This window comes from Stenella coeruleoalba, assembly GCF_951394435.1.
Source record: "Stenella coeruleoalba genome assembly, chromosome: 10".
NCBI lineage: Eukaryota > Metazoa > Chordata > Mammalia > Artiodactyla > Delphinidae > Stenella > Stenella coeruleoalba.
The window spans coordinates 7,710,641-7,727,015 of NC_137156.1; the positions used below are offsets into that span (position 1 = coordinate 7,710,641).

Genomic DNA, 16,375 nt, shown 5'->3' on the forward strand with positions numbered 1-16,375 from the left:
CACCTGGGAGGGTAAAGCTATGTTTGCCAAGACCAGCCCAGGCTTTGGAACCTGAAAAGGTCTAGCGGCAGCCTGTAAACTTGAGTGGCATCACTCTGGGAGTCGTGCTAGACAGATGGTTAATGACTAAATGGACTCTGGTTAATGACTAAGAGGACATTACTAGACTCCATTTAGTCATTAACAATAAGTCCAGTTTTGACTCTAGTTTTTTGACTCCTATTTTTTTTTTTTTTTTCGGTATGCGGGCCTCTCCCGTTGCGGAGCACAGGCTCCGGACGTGCAGGCTCAGCGGCCATGGCTCACGGGCCCAGCCACTCCACGGCATGTGGGATCTTCCCAGACCGCGGCACGAACCCATGTCCCCTGCATCGGCAGGCGGACTCTCAACCACCGCGCCACCAGGGAAGCCCTTGACTCCTATTTTTCAGGCTATATTTACTACAAGGAATTTGGGAGGGAATTCTGGGAGCACCCCTTCCTTCTGGGACTTCCAGACATGAGGTGTATGGCTCCTAGTGGAATGATCTCTGTGTAACCATGAACCTTGATGACCGAATACTTGGAAAGGTCCCTGGTTATAGTGGACAAAATACAATGGCAGCATGTCCGACATGCCACTGCTATGCACGAATGCACATCACCCCTTTTTTGTGGATGGAAAATTATGAAGCAGAAAAGAGGAAAACAATAGGTGTCAGATGAGATTATAACATAAGCACCCTGTGGTGGATCCAGGCGCCGCTGCGGTACAGCCCCGCTCTGAGACAAGAAGGATGTGGGAGGCTGTGTGGCATACTCAAACTAAATTACGTCTCCTTGTGACTACCACTCATCTACCCCTATTACGGGGAACCCAACATTCTGGGGTGCAAAATATGCATCCCAACTGCACCCATGCTGCAGCACACGATGCAACAACGTGCGTGGTAGATTATACAACACTGGCCCACAAGACGGAAAAAGGCCGTAGAGGAGAGAGGTGCTGGCCCGGGTAAGAGGGAAAAGACTGATTAACTAGACTAGGCGGATTAGAGGGAGTTCTCTTCCTGGAAGAAGGAAAGTGTTGAGTCAGCCTGGAAAGAAACTGAGGCTTTAGCAAAGTGAGGCAGACTCAGCAAAAAATGCTGGATGATGCTAGAACCCAGCTTTGGGAAAGGTTCTGTGCCACCACCCAACGGAGCCTCTTAAGTATTTTAAATACCGGTGGAGGCTGAAGCAGCCACGGGTCTTGTCCCTCAATCCTAGCTGCAGCCGGCCGCTCACGGGGCACACCTCTGGGAATCTCGTGGTTCTCCAAATTTATGGAAGTTTTCTGGGGGCACTTGTAACTTACACTGATGTACTGTGACTGTTCTCACCCCGGAGTAGGTCAAAATCATATCGGGACTTCCCTGATGGTCCAGTGGTTAAGACTCTGCGCTCCCAACGCAGGGGGCCCGGGTTCGATCCCTGGTCAGGGAACTAGATCCCGCATGCCGCAACTTAAGGTCCTGCACATGGCAATGAAGATCCCACATGCCGCAACAAAAGACCTGGCGCAGCTAAATAAATATTTTAAAATAAATAAATAAATAAAATCAAAATCATATCATGTCTGCTCAAGCCCTTCTTTGGCTTGCCTCATAGTAAAAGCCAAATTATCACAAGTGCCTGCTGATCTGGCCCTGCTGCCTCTCCTCCTGACTTTCCTCTTCTCATCCCTTCCTTTCTCTCCTCACTCCTTTGGTTCCATGTTGCCATGTGCTGTTATTTGCCTGTGCCAAACACAGCCCCACTTCAGGACCTTTGCATGTGCTGCCATCTCTGCTGGATTGCTTTTTCTCCAGAAATCTTCAGGACTCACTTCTCCTCCCCATTCAACTCTTTGCTCAATGGTCACCTTGATTGAGAAACCCCTCTGGCCGCTCAGTTTAAACGGCACGTACCCCCGCCCCATTGACCCTCACACTGTCTATCCCTCCACCCTGCTTTGATTTTCTCTGTAGCACCTGAAGTATTATACATGTGTTTGTTTATGTGTATATTAGCTCTGTGAGTACAGGGGCTCTGTCTTAATTTCTGAAGTATCCCCAGAGCAAAGAACAGGCAGTATCCCCAGCATCTTGGCACACACTGGGCGCTCAACCAATACTGGCTGAATGAATAATAAATAGCAGATAAAACTGAAGTTTTAGTGACTATACTGTACCACTGAACTGTTTGCATTTTACTTGAGGCTTAAAAAGAGACACTTTCATCTGAAGAAATGGATGGTGAATACTCGCAGAATCTTCCTTGTAAGTGAGGGAAATGTTTCTGGTGGAGAGGCCTTTCACATACCCTATTACAGCATGTCAGAGAAATTCTGCTCTTGCTCCCTGCCAGCTGGGCTGTGTGTGTGGGTCAGGGATGGAACCCCGGATCTAACAGCCCTGTCTGATAGCACCTTCTACGCTGATGGAAATGTTTTATACTTGTACTTTCCAACAGGGCAGCACAAGCCACGAGAGTGTGGCTGTTGAGCCCTTGATATGCAGCTAGTATGACCGAGAAACTGAACTGTCAACCTATTCAATTTCAACAGCTCAGGGGGCTGAGTCCAGACGACCAGGGTCATCTGAAAAAGAGAGCCAGAGAGCTCCCTGCAGGCTTCGTGACAGACCCCGCCCCCAGCCCCACCCCAGTGGTATGGACCAGCCCCATTACTTTTCCCCTGTAGCTTCCACCAAGGTTTAAAAGGACCTGAGACAATGTGATTCCCTAGTTAACTAGTTCTCTAAGGCCCAGCCCAGATCTATTCCCCAAGAGTCCCATGACCCCATGAGGTAGCATCCTGTCTCTCTTGTCAGGAAGAGGAAACTGACTCACAGTATAACTGTCACGAGCTGAGGCCTCAGAACAATCTGCAGACTAGGTGAGGCTGGGCTTAGCTACATTGCAACCCTCACCCACTCAGCAGCTGGGTGGGTCTGTGACATAAATACAAACCTGTTAGAGCCTAGGCGTGATTATAATAGCTTTGATGGTATGCCAGATACTGTTCCAAGTGCTTTACAGGATGGAGTAGATGCTAGTATTATTCCATTTCACAAGAAACTCATGTACAGACAGGTCAGGTTTGCCAAGATGACGCACCTTGTGTGAAACGATCAATGTTTTAAGCTGCTACATGTTGGAGAGGTTTGTTATGCAGCAAGAGCTGACCGTTGTTGGAGCTTTCTGGGAGGGCTCTGGTATCACGGCTACAGCAGGCTGGCCCGTTGGCCAAAGATGGCACAGCAGGTAAACGGTAAAGTGAGGATTCAAACCTGGGAGTCTGATGGCAGAGCCACTAACCATGACTGTATCAGCTGAGGTTCTTGGTGGCCAGCAACAGAAAACAATGCTCGCTAACATGCCTTTCAAGTTTTTGTAGAAAAGGCGATAGCACGGCCTGTGCCGTTTCCCCATTCTCTTTGAGATCGTGACCTTCTGCAAAGCCTGGGCCTCTAAGGTGACTGCTCATCTTTATTGTCCTTTCCTACCTGCTCTTTTTTTTTCTTTTAATTAATTAATTTTTAAAAACATCTTTATTGGAGTATAATTGCTTTACAATGGTGTGTTAGTTTCTGCTTCATAAAAAAGTGTATCAGTTATACATATACATATGTTCCCATATCTCTTCCCTCTTACGTCTCCCTCCCACCCTCCCTATCCCACCCCTCTAGGTGGTCACAAAGCACCGAGCTGATCTCCCTGTGCTATGCGGCTGCTTCCCACTAGCTATCTACCTTACGTTTGGTAGTGTATATATGTCCATGCCACTCTCTCATTTTGTCACAGCTTACCCTTCCCCCTCCCCATATCTTCAAGTCCATGCTCTAGTAGGTCTGTGTCTTTATTCCCATCTTACCCCTAGGTTCTTCATGACCTTTTTTTTTTTTCTTAGATTCCATATATATGTGTCAGCATACGGTATTTGTTTTTCTCTTTCTCACTTACTTCACTCTGTATGACAGACTCTAGGTCCATCCACCTCACTGCAAATAACTCAATTTTGTTTCTTTTTATGGCTGAGTAATATTCCATTGTATGTATGTGCCACATCTTCTTTATCCATTCATCTGTTGATGGACACTTAGGTTGCTTCCATCTCCTGGCTGTTGTAAATAGAGCTGCAATGAACATTTTGGTACATGACTCTTTTTGAATTATGGTGTTCTCAGGGTATATGCCCAGTAGTGGGATTGCTGGGTTGTATGGTAGTTCTATTTGTAGTTTTTTAAGGAACCTCCATACTGTTCTCCATAGTGGCTGTATCAATTTACATTCCCACCAACAGTGCAAAAGGGTTCCCTTTTCTCCACACCCTCTCCAGCATTTATTGTTTCTAGATTTTTTGATGATGGCCGTTCTGACTGGTATGAGGTGATACCTCATTGTAGCTTTGATTTGCATTTCTCTAATGATTAATGATGTTGAGCATTCTTTCATGTGTTTGTTGGCAGTCTGTATATCTTCTTTGGAGAAATGTCTATTTAGGTCTTCTGCCCATTTTTGGATTGGGTTGTTTGTTGTTTTGTTATTGAGCTGCATGAGCTACTTGTAAATTTTGGAGATTAATCCTTTGTCAGTTGCTTCATTTGCAAATATTTTCTCCCATTCTGAGGGTTGTCTTTTGGTCTTGTTTATGGTTTCCTTTGCTGTGCAAAAGCTTTGAAGTTTCATTAGGTCCCATTTGTTTATTTTTGTTTTTATTTCCATTTCTCTAGGAGGAGGGTCAGAAAGGATCTTGCTGTGAGTTATGTCATAGAGTGTTCTGCCTATGTTTTCCTCTAAGAGTTTGATAGTTTCTGGCCTTACATTTAGGTCTTTAATCCATTTTGAGCTTATTTTTGTGTATGATGTTAGGGAGTGTTCTAATCTCATACTTTTACATGTACCTGTCCAGTTTTCCCAGCACCACTTATTGAAGAGGCTGTCTTTTCTGCACTGTATATTCTTGCCTCCTTTATCAAAGATAAGGTGACCATATGTGTTTGGGTTTATCTCTGGGCTTTCTATCGTGTTCCATTGATCTATATTTCTGTTTTTGTACCAGTACCAGACTGTCTTGATTACTGTAGCTTTGTAGTATGGGATTTATTCCAGGAATGCAAGGATTCTTCAATATATGCAAATTAATCAACGTGATACACCATATTAACAAATTGAAGGAGAAAAACCATATGATCATCTCAATAGATGCAGAGAAAGCTTTCGACAAAATTCAACACCCATTTATGATAAAAACTCTCCAGAAAGTAGTCATAGAGGGAACTTTCCTCAACATAATAAAGGCCATATATGACAAACCCACAGCCAACATCGTCCTCAATGGTGAAAAACTGAAAGCATTTCCACTAAGATCAGGAACAAGACAAGGTTGCCCACTCTCACCACTCTTATTCAACATAGTATTGGAAGTTTTAGCCACAGCAGTCAGAGAAGAAAAGGAAATAAAAGGAATCCAGATCGGAAAAGGAGAAGTAAATCTGTCACTGTTTGCAGATGGCATGATACTATACATAGGGAAACCTAAAGATGCTTCCTACCTGCTCTTGCTGCAAGTTCCTGGTAGAACTCCCAGCCAGAGTTCACACATCAATTCCCTTTGTTGAGAAAACACCCTCAGTGTCTGGAGAGTATTTGTTCCCAGCAAGAGTCGGGCAACTCTTTTTTCCCACCACCTACCTCACTCTTGTTGGCCCATGTCTCAAGATTACATGTTCAGATTTGGGGCAAAACGGGGTAAAGGGGACATTGTTTTCACATCCTACAATTTCTATACCCCTTTCTCTCAAGGAAGAGGGTCAGATGTTTATCTGTTTGCTTTTTTTTATTTTATAAAAAAAATAGATGTAGAACCTGAGCTATGGGCCTTCAAATCACTATTAAGCAGAGGTCATTTTTTTCAATTGAAATATCAATACATTTGGCACATAACGTTGTGTAAGTTTAAGGTGCACAATATGGTGATTTGATACATTTATATATTGCAGTGTGATTGCCACTGGAGCTCTGGCTAGCACCTCCGTCCCATCACCTAATGATTCAACGCATGAATTTGGGTGGAACACAGTTTCATCCAAAACAGTCTTTCTCCAAGAGATGATGAAAGTAAGACTGAGAGAGGGCATACCCCTTGCCCAAGTTCACAGTGAAGACGTAAAAGAACAAGGATTTGAAGCCACATGTGTTTGTCCTCAAAACCTACACTCTTAGCCAGCACACCACACTGCCTCAGGTGTCAGGACAGAGAAGGCAGGACTGGCACACACTGCCTGCTGCCCTGGCCCCGCGGAAAAGTGGGCTGCTGGCCTACCTAGTAGCTTGTGCAGGGAGGATGCTCTCTCTGTATGTTCTTAATGACGCCGATGATAAGCGTGGATTACTGTTCACCTGTGGACACGTGTCAGGAAGAGAAGGCAGCAGGGCCCTTGCAGGGCAAGCCTGGCCAAGGTGGGCACAGAGCCCAAGCTTTCCAGTATTTATTAATCCACCAGGCATTTATCAGCAAGTCTCTTGGTTTATCAGAAGGGCGGAACGTTTGTCTCAGTTAATATTTCTATCCAATCTTTCTAGACCCAAAGTTTCTTGTGGGGACATCCCCAGCTACTGGGGTTCCCACTGTAGCCGTCTGTCCAGGCCCACCCCTTTGGATGCTACTTACACAACCCCCTCTACTTTGTTTGTTCATCTGGTTGTATTGGAGACATTTCCTAAGGAGGGGCTCTGGACTCACACTGTACTCTTGTGAAAAGAGCAAATGAGTGAATGAATAAAGGAATGAATGATATTAGAAATCAGACAAACATGTCTCCCTTCAGCTTTTGAAGGACTCCAGAAAGTAATTCAAAGAGACCACAGGACATGAGCACTGATTTCCTAAGCTAATGATTTCCAATGTGATGCTTAGTACAGAAGAGCAGTAAGGAGAGTGGACACTGTCTTCGATCTGCCCGGGTTTGAATTGCATCCCCACTGCTGCCAGCACCATGTGACCTCAGCAAGTCACTTAAGATCTCTGTGAGTCAGTTTCCTCTTCTGCAAAGTAAGTAACAGGAGAGCATCTAATTCACAACGGTGTTGTAAAGATGAAGTGCCTTCACACCGATAAAGCACTCAGACTAGGGCCCAGCCCACGGCAAGATCTGTGTGTTACCTGCCACTGTACTGGTTTTATTTTTACAATGAATGCTTCAGATAGAGCTGCTTGTGATCCACACTCACCGTGTGGCTCTCCTGAAATGCCTCGCATGGGCTTTAGCACAGGAGTAGGAGGTGCCCAATAATGCCATGACAGTAATATCAATAATCACAACCAGAGCGACAGCTGTGCGGCAGGCACTGTGTACCATGCGTTCCACATGCATTCTCTGAAACCTCCAGCAGCCTTGCAGGATAGTCATTTAATCCCTGTTTCCCAGAAGAAAGGATTGAAGCTTGAAGATTCAAAAGATTGAAGAGGGGAAAGAATGTCTTGCCTAAGGCTACATCATCAGAAGGTAGAGTTGGAATTCTCACCAGAATTGTCTGAAAGATCATACAATTGTACTGCTTTAGGCTAACTTCTCATTTAAAATCATTTAAATTAGAGATGAAGATAATAATTGTATTCATCTCTTTCCCAGCATCCAGTATGTGCAGGACACGGTAGAGGCTTTCCATGCAATTATTCAGTTCTTACAAGGACCCTCTGAAGGAGTAAAGATTATTATTCACACTTTACAGAGTGTGATGGTTAATTTCAGAGGTCAGCATGACTAGGCTCTGGTGCCCAGTTACTTGATCAAACCCAGTTTAGATGTTGCTGTGAAAGGATTTATAGATGGGATTGATTACTGATATAATTAAATCAATTGACTTTGCTTAATGGAAATTATCCTTCGTGCTGTGGGTGGGCTGCATCCAGTCAGTTGAAGCACTGATTTTGATCCGAGGAGAGAGGGTGAGACAGGATTCATGGGGCCGCCTAGACCCAAGAGGTGGGAGCCAGTCTCTGAGCAATTTTAAGAGGGAGAAATGTAAGCGACCACATTTTTCTCAAAGCAAGGTTAAAACTGGGGCAAGATCAAACTTGCTCAAGCATTCTGCCCAGTAACTGTATTTGCACCGCAAAGAGACAATCATCAGTCCTAGAGAAAGGGCGCTGGGAGCTGGGGTAGGGGGACGGGCAGTGCATACCTTGGGAATGTACCCTCCTCTCCGCTCCCTCAGGGCTCGCAGGGGACCAGAGTCCGAATGCTCCTGGATCAACGTGAATGTCTGAATTATCGAGGCAGTCCGCCCCAAAATCCGTTTAGTTAGCTAGTTAGGGGACTTCCCTGGTGGTCCAGTGGGTAAGCCTCCACGCTCCCAATGCAGGGAGCCCGTGTTCAATCCCTGGTTGGAGAACTAGATCCCGCATGCCGCAAATAAGAGTTACCATGCCGCAACTAAGGGTTCGCACGCCGCAACGAAGTTCCCTCGTGCCGCAGCTAAGACCCAGCGCAGCCAAAATAAATCAAGCAATCAATCAATAAAAATAAATAAATAAATATTAAAAATAAGTTAGCTAATTAGAACTGCTCCTCGGGATGGCATTCCAGACTAAGACTGAGATCATGATGGCAGCTCCAGGGCTACCCAAGGCCAGCTCATCTCCATGTTGATGACTAATGGTTTTTTACTCCATAGCCAGTCTCAGTGTTGGGATTTTACTGCAAAGATGTGGGGTTCTGGAAAGTTCTGAGATTGTACCACTAATGCCTGGGGGGAGGGTTACCAAGGAAGGGAAGATGAAGGAGGGAGTTGGCCCAGAGATAAACCTATAAGGGGTGTGTGTGTGTCTGAATGTCTGTCTATCTTTCATCTAGGCTCCTCTGACTTCAGAATCTTGCTCAAATTTACACAGTAAGTGCAGGAACCAGAACTCTGCTCTTCTTACTAGAGCAAACCCAGTAATAGGATTGTGCGCGTGCGTGTGCGCGTGTGTGTGTTCACCTTATCCCAAACTCTTCTGGAATGTTATCAAATCGATTATCAATGGATGCCACAATTAATGAAAGAACACTTACCCTTATTCTCTTTCTGGACACAGAGGACCTGAGGTCAGTTTTTCACTTAGTGGCAGATTAAAGCTGTCGATGTTTAAGCTCCCCTAACAGTGTGGAACTTAAGCCAGTTGGCACTTGGGGCACTCAGGGCTCGTGCTGGCAACGTGGCGGCAGAACTGGATGCTCCAACAGCAATGCTGGGATGGTCTGAAAGCCAGGCTGCACCCCTAAGTGTTTCTTCCTGCACAGTAAGGGTCCAAGCTCAGCTTTTGCTTGAATAAAAGCTGCTGATTCGATTTTTAAGATACATTTTACTTTGGAATAATTCTAAATGTACAGAAAATTTGCAAAGATATTACAAAGGGTTCCTATATACCTCCCATCGGTTTTCGTTTCTCCTGATGGTATCATCTCTCGTTACCTTTGTGGTATGTTTGTCAAAGCTTAGATATCGACGTCAATACATTACTAATAACTAAACTCCAGGCTTTATTTGGATTTCACCAGTTTTTCCATTAATGTCCTTTTCTGTTCCAGGATCCAGCTCATGATACCTCATTCACTTAGTTGTCCTGTGTCCTTAGTACCTCTGGTCTATGACAGTTTCTATCTTGCATTTTTTGCCTTGACTGTTTTGAGGAAGACTGGACAGATGTTTTCTAGAATGGATCTCAGTTGGGGTGTATCTGATGTATTTTCTCAAGTTCATAATGCGATTATGAGTTTGGGGGGAAGAATATCACAGAGGTGAAATGCCCTTCTCATCACATCCTACCTGGGGGTCTCTGACGTCCACAAGATGCCATTGAGGTGTTGACTTTGATCACTTGGTCAAGGTCATGTTTGCCAGATTTCTCCGCATTAAAGTAACAGTTTTTGTCTTTCCGTTTGCTATTGTTTGGCAGTGTTACCAAATCCAGCCTACCCTCAGGGGTGGGGGACTTACCTGAGGTAATTCCTTTACCTCCTGAGGCAGGAGTAATTTGATTTGTTTTTTTGAAAACTGAGGATCACTCTGCTACTCGTTTATAATTTGCCATTTCTTTATATTATGTGAGGGAGAATGTGTCTATCATCTTATAGCTGATTTAGGGATTAAATCAGGGACATGGGACATAGGGAAGAACAGGAAATACACCGATGAACAAAGTGGATGGTGAGGCAGGCGAAATGAGGTTTATGCTCACATATGAAATCACTGTGGAACATGCTCTGAATTGAAGCAGTTTCATCTAAAAAACTTGAAATGATATCATCTATCTTCTTGAGTAATTGTGAGAATTAAGTTGTACAAGGAACCTGGAAGTACTGAGCACAGTGTTTGGTATACAGTAGATACTCAATAAAGGTTAGTTGCCTTCCTTCAAGAAGAAAATGACATAATGTAGTTTTCAGGAGCATGGATCCTGGCTCCTGGCCCCAAACTGCCTGCTTTTGAGACTTGGTTCTCCTGCTTCAAGCTGTGTGACCTTGGGCCAGTTACTTAACCTCTCAGTGCCTCAGCTTTTTCTTCGGCAAAAGGGAGATAATAATAATATTCCTCTGTTGGTGGCAATGTTAATTGATGGCAGCCACTATGGAGAACAGTATGGAGTTACCTTAAAAAACTAAAAATAGAGTTACCATATGATCCAGCAATTCCACTTCTGAGCATATATCCAGAAAAGATAAAAACTTTAATTTGAAAAGATCCGTGCACTCAAATGTTCATACCAGCACTATTTTTTTTGTGTGTGCGGTACATGGGCCTCTCACTGTTGTGGCCTCTCCCGTTGCGGAGCGCAGGCTCCGGACGCTCAGGCTCAGCGGCCATGGCTCACGGACCCAGCCACTCCACGGCATGTGGGATCTTCCCGGACCGGGGCACGAACCCGTGTCCCCTGCATTGGCAGGCGGACTCTCAACCACCGCCACCAGGGAAGCCCCCGATACCAGCACTATTAATAATAGCCAAGACATGGAAGCAACCTAAATGTCCATCAACAGAGGAATGGATAAAGAAGATGTGGTACATATATACAATGGAATATTACTCAGCCATAAAAAAGAATAAAATATTCCCATTTGCAGCAACAGGGATGGACCTAGAGATTATCATACTAAGTGAAGTAAGTCAGACAGAGAAAGACAAATATGTGATATTGCTTATATGTGGAATCTAAAATATGACACAAATGAACTTATTTACAAAACAGAAATAGACTCACAGACATAAAAAACAAACTTATGGTTACCAAAGGGCAAGGAGGGGAGGGATAAATTAGGAATTTGGGATTAGCAGATATACACTACTATATGTAAAATAGATAAACAACAAGAGCCTACTGCATAGCACAGGGAACTGTATTAAGTATCTTGGAATAACCTATAGTAGAAAAGAATCTGAAAAAGAATATATATATACACACATATATATATATAACTGAATCACACCTGAGACTAACACATTGTAAATCAACTATGCTTCAGTAAAAAAAAAATTAGTATCCCTCTCATGAAGAATAGTCGATATGAGTTTTAAATGATTTATTGTATGTAAAGGGCATAGAACAGTGCCTGGCACATTTGCAAATATTCCATATCATTCAATACATTCATAGCTTGGGCATCAGGAGAAAAATACAATATGCATTATTTTAATATTTAACCATTCTCTGGATTACTATATCCCACTTTTTTTCTGTCAGATTTGTCCTCAGCATTATTGGGGTATCACTAAGATACAATAAACTGTCCATACATGTACAAGTGAAAATTTTTGACACATTAATATATCTGTAAAGCCATCAGTACAATCAAAATACTGAACACGTCCATTAGGCCCCCAAAGTTTTCTTATGTCTCTTTATAATTCCTCTCTTTTTTGCTTCCTGTTCCCGGGAAACTACTGATTTGCTCTCTGTTACCATAGATTTATTTGTGTTTTCTAGATATTTCTATGAATGGAATCATATAGTAAGTACTTTCTTTTTGGGAGGTGTGGCTTCTTTCAGCCTGACTATTCTGAGGTTCGTCCATGTTGTTGCTTGTATACATAGTTCATTCCCTTTTATCCTGAGAAGTATTCCATTATGTGGCTATATGATAATTTTTTTTTTTTCTTTTTTTTGGTACACGGGCCTCTCACTGTTGTGGCCTCTCCCATTGCGGAGCACGGGCTCCGGACGCGCAGGCTCAGCGGCCATGGCTCACGGGCCTAGCCGCTCCGCTGCATGTGGGACCTTCCCGGACCAGGGCATGAACCCATGTCCCCTGCATCGGCAGATGGACTCTCAACCACTGTGCCACCAGGGAAGCCCTATATGATAATTTTTTAATCCATTCCTCTGTTTATGAACATTTGTATTATTTTATTATTTATTATTTTACTATTATTATGGTTTGCTGTTGCAGATAAAGATGCCCTGAACAGCCATGCCCAGGACTATATATGAACACATGCTTTGATTTCTCTTGAGTAAACACCGTTGATCCTCATTATTCACCGATTCTATATTTGCAAATTTGTCTACTTTCTACAATGTGTAACCCCCAAAGCAATACTTGAGGTCATAGGCCCACTTGTGCAGAGCAGCAAAACACCTGAGTTGTCAGACTTGTACGTTCCCAGCTGAGGTCGAACAAGACGATGCTCTGCCTTCTTGATTCTGCTCTAAGACGGCTGAACTGAGAATGGAGATGGGGGCGGCAGGGTGCCTCCGTGCCATCAAACGACCCCAGCTCTGGGGCCAGTCGATGGGGCTTGAATCCCCACTCAGGCTCCTATCAGTGGGGCGGCCTCAGACAAGTCACCTCACATGACAGAACTTCTGTCTGGGTGGGTTTCTGTCCCTGGCAACCACGTGATTCCTAAGCCCCTCACCAACTGGGCTGCGACTCTGACTCCAGAAGTCCTTCCTTCCTGTTGTCTCGGACCTCTGGTGTTATACTGGCCTTGCTCTTGCTGATTAAGTATTGGTGGTAGTGGTTACCAGGGGCTGGGTGGGGAGGGGATATGGGAGTTGTCGTTCAATGGGTAGAGAATTTTCGTTATGCAAGATGAGAAAGTTCTGGAGTTCTGCTGACAATATGCATATAGTTAACACTACTGTGCTGCACACTTCAAGGTGGTTATGACGGCAACGTTTATGTTATATGCTTGTATGCCACAATAAAAGTTAAAAAAATGCTTTAACAAGTCTTCAGCGCCAGTGATTAGGGGTAAAACATGAATTTTCCAGGTTTCAGATCTCGGTATCAGAGACCGGAAGGGGATTCTGTGTTAAATTTTCCTGGGTCAGCATGTGCCCCTGATTCAAAACTACTCTTCTATTCAGCTAATTTGACAGAAATGCAAGAACGTGTCAAATACGGAAGGACAGAAGTAGGGGACTTGGTGGGGGGGAAGAGGGGTGAAAATATCAGCAATGGCCTTCACAGTGGGGACAATGGGTAAGTGCTTGGAAATACGCTGATGGATTGGGTTAACTCTTGTTTTTATGAGAAATAATCTACTTACAGAAGATAACTAAGGATTTAGAGGACAGTCATAAATACAAATGTTATTAGAATTAGATGCCCTTAACAAGAGTTTTGAATAAACCTGTCAGTTTTGGTCACAAAGTTTCCAAAATTGTCTTTGTTTGGCTTTGGATGTATTTACCTACTCCTGCTAAGACTAGCCCGAATACTGTATAAAAAAATAAATAAAATAAAATTCAAAACTTAAAAAAAAAAAAGCACTAGCCAGAATAAGTGTTATCACATTGGACTTCAAAGTGCAAATATGTTATCAGCCTCTTTTAAAAGCACAAATATTATCTTTAGCTTAGGTTTCTAAGGGTAGAAACTGAACCGAAGACCAATCTCATGAAGTTAAGATAATCTTGTGTAATCTGTCCTTCAGTTGAATAGGCGTATAGAAGCACTTGTAAAATGCTGTTTCCGGGCTTCCCTGGTGGCGCAGTGGTTGAGAGTCCACCTGCCTATGCAGGGGACACGGGTTCGTGCCCCGGTCCAGGAAGATCCCACATGCCGCGGAGCGGCTGGGCCCGTGAGCCATGGCCGCTGAGCCTGCGCGTCCGGAGCCTGTGCTCCGCAACGGGAGAGGCCACAACAGTGAGAGGCCCGCGTACTGCAAAAAAAAAAAAAAAAAAAAAAAAAAAAATGCTGTTTCCTGAAATCCTTATCGAAAGGAAGGAAACATTTTTGGAAGCGGCACATTGCCTGGATCAGCCCTGACCAGCTGCCCCTCCTGGCTGTGGTGCTCACGGCTGTTCCCTTCTCTGAATGGCATCCTGCTTTCCTCTGTAAAATGACAGCAGGTGATGAGATGACCTCTAAGCTTCTTCCCAGTTCTGTCACTGGACAGTTCTCTTATGTGACCGTTTAACTTTCCTGGAAAAAAAAAAAAGAATTAAAAATTTGATACTCAAATTACATGAGAAGAATTAAAATTAAATGATTTGATTTTGATTTGAGTGTGCCTAGGACATTGGGGAAATTTTTATTTTTAGGACTGATATCTAATTCTGCAAATGAATAATAGAAGTGATGGCACACAACCATGGTGCATCCTACTGCCTTCATATGCTCTACAGGCTGCTCAGCTGTCCCTGCCGGAACATAGCAAAGAATCCCCAAGAGTACTCCGTGCTCCAGACCTTGCTTGCTTTGCTTCCATCTAATCTAACCTGTCTCTTGTCCCATTTTTTCAGAACCTTCGTTAAATGTCATTGTTTCCAATGACTTTTCTTTTCTGTCTGCGCCACGCAGCATGCGGGATCTTGGTTCTCCCGACCAGGGATCGAACCATCCGTGTCCCCGGCATTGGGAGCGTGGAGTCATAACCACTGGCCTGCTAGGGAAGTCCCCCAATGACTTAATGAGATGTATAGAAGTTATTGCTATGGCGTTTTTCTGGAATAACTCACCAAAACAATTTGCTTGCTTAAGAGACATCTTAAATGTCCTTATGGAAACCGCGGCTGGCTGGTTGGGTTGGGACCTTGAGGTCTGGGAAGTTCTTCGGGGTCGCTCACATGCCACATTGAGCCCTCCTCCTGTGTCTTCAAAGACGTGTTCTTCCCTCCGAGTTGCTCCCAGTCTATTGGGAGAATAAAATGCTGTATTGGCACAAAAATTCTCCCTTCCTTCCATGCACAAGATTTTCCACCTTGTCCAGCTATGCTGTACAGGGCCAGTGTGTGGCAGCACCACGTTTTGCCAGAGTTTGAGAAACAGTGGAGTCAGGCAAAGCAGCGTGCTCTGAATTTCTGGTTCTCTGGAGGTGCAGGTGAGCCTCTAAAAATGACCGTCTGCAACTCAGCAGTTAGCAGTTTTAGTAGTCAGTAGTTTTCTGTGTGCCAAGGTCTGAGCAAATTGCATTCCACTTATTAACCCATATTCGTCCGCCAAACAAACTTACTGGTATTTTCTTTATTTGACAGATGACAAAACTGAAACAGAAAAGCAAAGCCCCTTGCCCAAGCTCATACCGCTAGGAACAGTAAAACCAAGATCCCAACCCACCCAAGTCTCTCTCTCTCTTTCTTTTTGTAATAACTTTTTTTAAGCGAGCATTATACATTTTTATTATTTTTTATTATTTTTTTAAATTTTAACTTTATTTTTTATACAGCAGGTTCTTATTAGTCATCCATTTTATACACATCAGTGTATACATGTCAATCCCAATCGCCCGATTCATCCCACCACCATCCCCACCCCCTGCCACTTTCTCCCCTTGGTGTCCATACGTTTGTTCTCTACATCTGTGTCTCTATTTCTGCCCTGCAAACCAGTCTATCTGTACCATTTTTCTAGGTTCCACATATATGCATTAATATACAATATTTGTTTTTCTCTTTCTGACGTACTTCACTCTGTATGACAGTCTCTAGATCCATCCACGTCTCTACAAATGACCCAATTTCATTCCATTTTATGGCTAATATTCCATTGTATATATGCACCACATCTTCTTTATCCATTCGTCTGTTGATGGGCATTTAGGTTGCTTCCATGACCTGCCTATTGTAAATAGTGCTGCAATGAACATTGGGGTGCAGGTGTCTTTTTGAATTATGGTTTTCTCTGGGTATATGCCTAGTAGTGGGATTGCTGGGTCATATGGTAATTCTATTTTTAGTTTTTTGAGGAACCTCCAAACTGTTCTCCATAGTGGCTGTATCAACTTACTTTCCCACCAACAGTGCAAGAGGGTTCCCTTTTCTCCACACCCTCTCCTGCATTTGTTGTTTGTAGATTTCTCTCTTTAAAGCACATGCTTTGCTACTAAATAGGATGTCATTCTAGCATTCGTGAGGAAATCTAGAAAATACAGGAAAAAGTGGTAA

At 43.8% G+C, this 16,375-nt stretch overlaps 1 protein-coding gene across 1 annotated transcript in view; it reads left to right on the forward strand.

Annotated features, from left to right (window-relative positions):
• LOC307193545 (N-acetyllactosaminide beta-1,6-N-acetylglucosaminyl-transferase-like) overlaps nt 1-16,375 on the forward strand; it is a 56,479-nt gene that overhangs the window by 12,566 nt on the left and 27,538 nt on the right. The window lies entirely within an intron of this gene.